The sequence below is a fragment of the Pongo pygmaeus genome, chromosome 1, assembly GCF_028885625.2.
Source record: "Pongo pygmaeus isolate AG05252 chromosome 1, NHGRI_mPonPyg2-v2.0_pri, whole genome shotgun sequence".
In the NCBI taxonomy this organism is placed as follows: Eukaryota; Metazoa; Chordata; class Mammalia; order Primates; family Hominidae; genus Pongo; species Pongo pygmaeus.
In genome coordinates, this window is record NC_072373.2 from 59,079,550 (window position 1) to 59,085,549 (window position 6,000).

Here is a 6,000-nt window from a genome sequence, read left to right on the forward strand (position 1 = left end):
GGGAGGCCGAGACAGGAGGACCACTTGAGGCCAAGAGTTCAAGATCAGCCTGAGCAACATAGTGATACTTCATCTCTACAAATAATTCCTGAAGTTAGCCACGTGTGGTGGCATGGGCTTGTAGTCCTATCTACTTTAGAAGCTAAGGCGGGAAGACCACTTGAGCCCAGGAGTTTGAGGCTGTGGTGAACTATGATGGGGACACTGCACTCCAGCCTACATGAGAATGAGACTGTGTCTCTGAAAAAAAAAAAAAGAAGAAAAATTAATTTGGTCTTCCCTTAGAAATTCATGTAATATCTTTTTTATTGAGTTCAGCTTCTATTAAAATAAAATAGATATAGCATAGAACATTTATAGTACATAGTTAATATGTGTAGAGTAACTTGACTCATTCTAATTGCGTAAGTTCACAGCAATATTAATGCATATTATTGCCAATAATATATTGGTTTAATGTTGACAAAAGCACACTTTATATTCTATATCTAGACAAATTTGCTAATGAATTCAATAATGTAATTCTATAATTTATCATAAAGAAAGAAAAAATAAACATAAGCCATAAAGTACTCTGTTGCATTTTGACACCCTTAGGGAACACAGCCATTCTAAAATCATATTCAGAATTTTTGCAGAAGTAAAGAAAAAATAGGGAAATATTGCTTTCAAATGTTCTGTGTATGTATTCACACAGGAGCATTTTAATTCAAATCATAGCTGAACCAGTGGTGTGGGTAGGCTAATGGACATGTCTAAACTATCATCACATTAACTTGAACAATTTCCTGTGACAAGCATTTTTAACACTCAATAGTATATGGAGCTAATTTCAGTTCGACATTCTATTTTGAATTTAGAAGTTCCCATATTCTCAAATCTGTCACAAAATTCTTAACTCTCCTAGAGTATACTCCAAAGCTGCAATAAAAGTTCTGCTTCAAATTTATCTCTGCTGACAAATCCTATTCTTATCCCTGACATGAGTGCTTTGGCAACTTCTTCAAATGGACCTGTACCTTCTATTTACAGAATGGCATGTCAATGCCTAGATTTTCTACAGAGACTTTTAGTTTGAGGTGCTAGTAGAACATGCTGATTTTTCTAGGACCGTGAAATCTTTGGGAATCCAGAACACCAGTGAGAAAATAAAAATATTCAGACCAGGCGGTAATTCATCGCATCCCTATGGATCCATCCCAATGGCCTCTGAGGATTGAATCTTAGATTTTCTTAATGCATATGAGCAAATTCAATCCACTGCCCTATCATTACACCATTAATTCTCAACATGTACACCCACAAGTGACATTCTCAATTGTATTTATTGAGTTTTATCTGCAGGGGAGAAACAGAGGCTTACCAGATAACAGTTTAAAAGGCACATCTTGATGTGCCTTTCTATATAAAAGGAATTTTTTAGTTGGAATGTAAATCTCAGCTAAAAACATTTTTCTTTACAATATTATGTTTTCATTACTGATACAGTAAGTACCGTTTTTCAAAATATGACGTATCTAGATGAATTTCCAAATATCAATGCCATGCAAAAATACTAAAAAACTGATATCTCAAATTTTTTATTTTTATTTATTTTTTAATTGACAAGTATTATATGTATTCATGGTGAACAACATGATGTTTTGGTATATGGATATTGTGAAATGGCTAAATTAAGTTGCTTGACATATAAATTACCTTACATACTTACCGTTTTTTCATGGTGAGAACACTTCAAATCTACCCACTTAGCAATTTTTAAAGTGTACAATGTATTGTTATTAACTGTGGTCATCATGATGCACAATAGATACCTTGAACTTATCACTCCTGCCCAACTGAAATTGTGTGTTCATTGACCAACATCTCCCCAGTGCCCCCACCTCACTCTTGAATCTTCTTGAATATCTTCCAGCCCTAAGAGTATATGCTTTGCTTTGAATGTGTACCAAACATTTTTAATTTTTCAAAGTCTATTTCTATTATATCACTTCTGGCTGCAGCATTTCAAGCAATTTATGCTTTGGCAGAAAGAAAACAAATACAGTTACAGCCAACTTATTAAGCCACAGATTAAAAAATAAATAAAGCTAGTATGGTGATGACATAGAGGAGAAGATATAACTGAAGTTCCTTCTTCCTGGTAGCCATTTTCCCTAACTATGTGATCATTTCTCCATGGAGAGAAATTATCAGAGTTGATAAAACAACATAATATTTCTTACACAGTGTCATATCTTGTAAATATGGGCTTACAACACTTTATCAGAAGAAATGTTGGGAAAATATGTTATTTTCATTTAAGCATTTTCAAATATCTGGCTTTCCTTTCTCTGAAACCAGTGTAATATCAGCAAGGCTACATTCTCATTCAGAGAGAAAGTAAAGCCTGTCCCTGGGTGTCACAAGACAATATGTCTTCCTCATCTCTTCAGTAACCCAGAAAGATGTTTCATTCAGCCCATGACCTGATGATGCTTGTTTAATTTTCTTCTACATGGGTGGAATTAACAGAGAGTTTTGCTAGGGTCCTCAATCACAAATTTCATCTACTGTCCATAGAAATAACCAACTTTTAAGAAAAATCAAGTAAGTATTATTATCATTTAAATAGTGAAAAACTGAATTCCATAGAAATAAAGCGATATGTTTGAAGTCATAGATGTAGTTATAGGTGCATCAAGGACTATGATTTCTCATGCTAAGTCAGATGGCTTTCCATACTCCAAACTATATTTTCATTAAGAAATTAAAGCTACATAAATATTTCTGGAATCATGACACTGAAAAAGCCTATGTAGAAATAAAATATAAAGTTCATAAGAATACATACTACAAAAGAAGATACGTGCCAATAACTATTACTATTTATCTAGTGTATTTCCATAAGGTGAAGAGAAAGACTGGATTAATACTCTTTTTAATGTAATTGTAAAACCAAACTTCTAAATTTTTGGTAGGTGACAGGAATCTACCAGAAAACTCCTTTTTAAAGGGATTAGGATTTAGGTATTGATTGAAAGAAATAGTTATATTTCTGAAATATAGTCTTCATTATAGCAGTTGCATAGAACTAGTATACTATTTTAATCTACAAATAGTAGAAACAAAATAGAAAAACAATTAACAAACAAAAAAAGAGACCATTTTCAGTATCAGAGGGAGCCATGTGATTTTTAAAACGGGGGAAAAGTGGGATGATCAATAATTAAACACAGGACTCCCATATAATACACTAAATTCTACAGAATATTGAGGCTTTTTTCAGAAGAAAATCGATCGAAAATACTTCTGTATTAAAATGTAAAATGAGCCAGAACTCTTTCCACTAACAGAATTCAACAAAGTAAGCAATGCTTACAGGCAGAGTGAGGTAGGAGAGATTAGTAGCATTGCTAAGGAGAAAAAAAAAAAAAAAAGCCAAGAGTAGTTTTCTCTACTGGCCAATTTCACCATTAATTTTTATCTTCTAAATTGTTCAGGGATATTGCCCTATCTTTCATCCCTTTCTTCCAGAGTCTCTTGAACTTCCCTCTTTTCCCACTAGATATGATTTATTTTACTTAATAAATATTTTTGCACATTCTTGCTAACTTATGAGAGGGTGACAGAGAGAAAGAGAGAAGAGAGAAAGTCAGGGAGAGAGAAATAATGAATAAAGTAGGGGAACACACGTCACTCAATTTCATGTCCCATTTGTAATACTAATTATTAAATATCTCCTCTATTTCTCATTAGGGCAAAGTCTCCTGACGTAAGCATCTATTCTCTGTGAGTCTGTTATCACCTTCAATTCACCACTGAAATGTGATTTCTTCACTCATCCATCCTGAAATTGTTGTGGCTAGTGTCACCAATGGCCTAGATCCTAAATCTCTAGATAAATCCTCCGACTTCTTGACTTCTCTAAAGTTTCTTTCCCCTTTGCTGCATAGTGTTTATTTGTGATCTGATTTTACTCCATTCTATGTTACCTTTGTGTTTCTATATGTTATTCAAATTCTGCCAATGAAAGGTACTTAGATAATTTTAGAAAGCAGAAGTAAAATGAGTTCATTTCTGTGGCAGTGACAGCAGCAGAGACATGGGTTTTTGACAGACATATGTGTCATAATTCATTTTTTTGCAGCGGTACCAGAAAACTGGAGATTGTGTAATATAAAAACAGTAGAAGTTCATTTGATTCACAGTTTCAGAGGCTGGGACATCCAAGATTGAGGGGCCACATCTGGTGAGGACCTTCTTGCTGCATCATAATGTGGCAGCAGGCATTTCTTGATGAGAGAGCTCACGAGAGAGAGTAAGCCTCCAGCTTTTTTATATTGGGCATTAATCCATTCATGAGAGAGGAGCCTTCATGACGTAAATACCTTTCATGAGGTGAGTTTGGAAGCATTTTTTCCTCTTCAGGATTGTGAAAGTTTTTGAGAAGGATTGGCATTAATTCTTCTTTAAACAGTTGGTAGAATTCACCAGTGAAGGCATCTGGTCCTGGGCTTTTTATTGTTGGGAGGTATTTGATTTAAGATTCAATCACTTTACTTATCATTGGTTAAAATGTGCTGATTCTTCATCAGTCAGTCTTGGTAGCTTGTACATTTCAATGAATTTATTCATTTCTTCTAAGTTGTCTAATATGTTGACATTTAGTTGTTTATAATAGTTTCTTATAATCCCTTACATTTCTGTGGTATCTCTTACAATGGCTCCTGTTTTATTTATTTATCATTTTATTTATTGGAGTTCTCTTTTTTGTCTCATGGTTAGCCTAACCAAAGACTTTTCAATTTTGTCTTTAAAAAAACAAAAACACTTCGGTTTTATTATTATTATTATTATTATTATTATTATACTTTAAGTTCTAGGGTACATTTGCACAACGTGCAGGTTAGTTACATATGTATACATGTGACATGTTTGTGTGCTGCACCCATTAACTCGTCATTTACGTTAGGTATATCTCCTAATGCTATCCCTCCCCCCTCCCCCTACCCGACGACAGGTCCCAGTGTGTGATATTCCCCACCCTGTGTCCAAGTGTTTTCATTGTTCAATTCCCACCTATGAGTGAGAACATGCAGTGTTTGGTTTTCCGTCTTCACGATAGTTTGCTCAGAATGATGGTTTCCAGCTTCATCCATGTCCCTACAAAGGACATGAACTCATCCTTTTTTATGGCTGCATAGTATCCCATGGTATATATGTGCCACATTTTCTTAATCCAGTCTATCATTGATGGACATTTGGGTTGGTTCCAAGTCTTTGCTATTGTGAATAGTGCCGCAATAAACATACATGTGCATGTGTCTTTATACCAGCATGATTTATAATCCTTTGGGTATATACTCAGTAATGGGAAGGCTGGGTTAAATGGTATTTCTAGTTCTAGATCCTTGAGGAATCAACACACTGTCTTCCACAATGGTTGAACTAGTTTACAGTCCCACCAACAATGTAAAAGTGTTCCTATTTCTCCACATCCTCTCCAGCACCTGTTGTTTCCCGACTTTTTAATGATCGTCATTCTAACTGGGGTGAGATGGCATCTCATTGTGGTTTTGATTTGCATTTCTGTGATGGCCAGTGATTATGTGTATTTTTTCATGTGTCTGTTTGCTGCCCAGTCTTCAAATAAAAGAAAATATAGGGAAAATCTCTTTGACATTAGTCCCTAAGTACAGACAATAACTTCTTGGGATATGACAGCAAAAGCACAAGCAACAGAATCAAAAATAAATGTAAAACTACATCAAACTAAAAATCTTACACATAGCAAAAAAAATAGCAAAACTAAAAAGTAGCATGAAATTGCAGACCTAGCAAGTTGCTTAATACATGTTTTGCATTTATGAATTATTTGATGAATAAATAAATGATTTCATACCTTCTCTAAGAAAAATATAATCATGGTTCATCTGCTAGTAATGAAAATCATGGACTGCTACTTCAAATTGCTTTCATGTTACATTATCAGAAAAGCCATAATTAGAATAGTTTGTA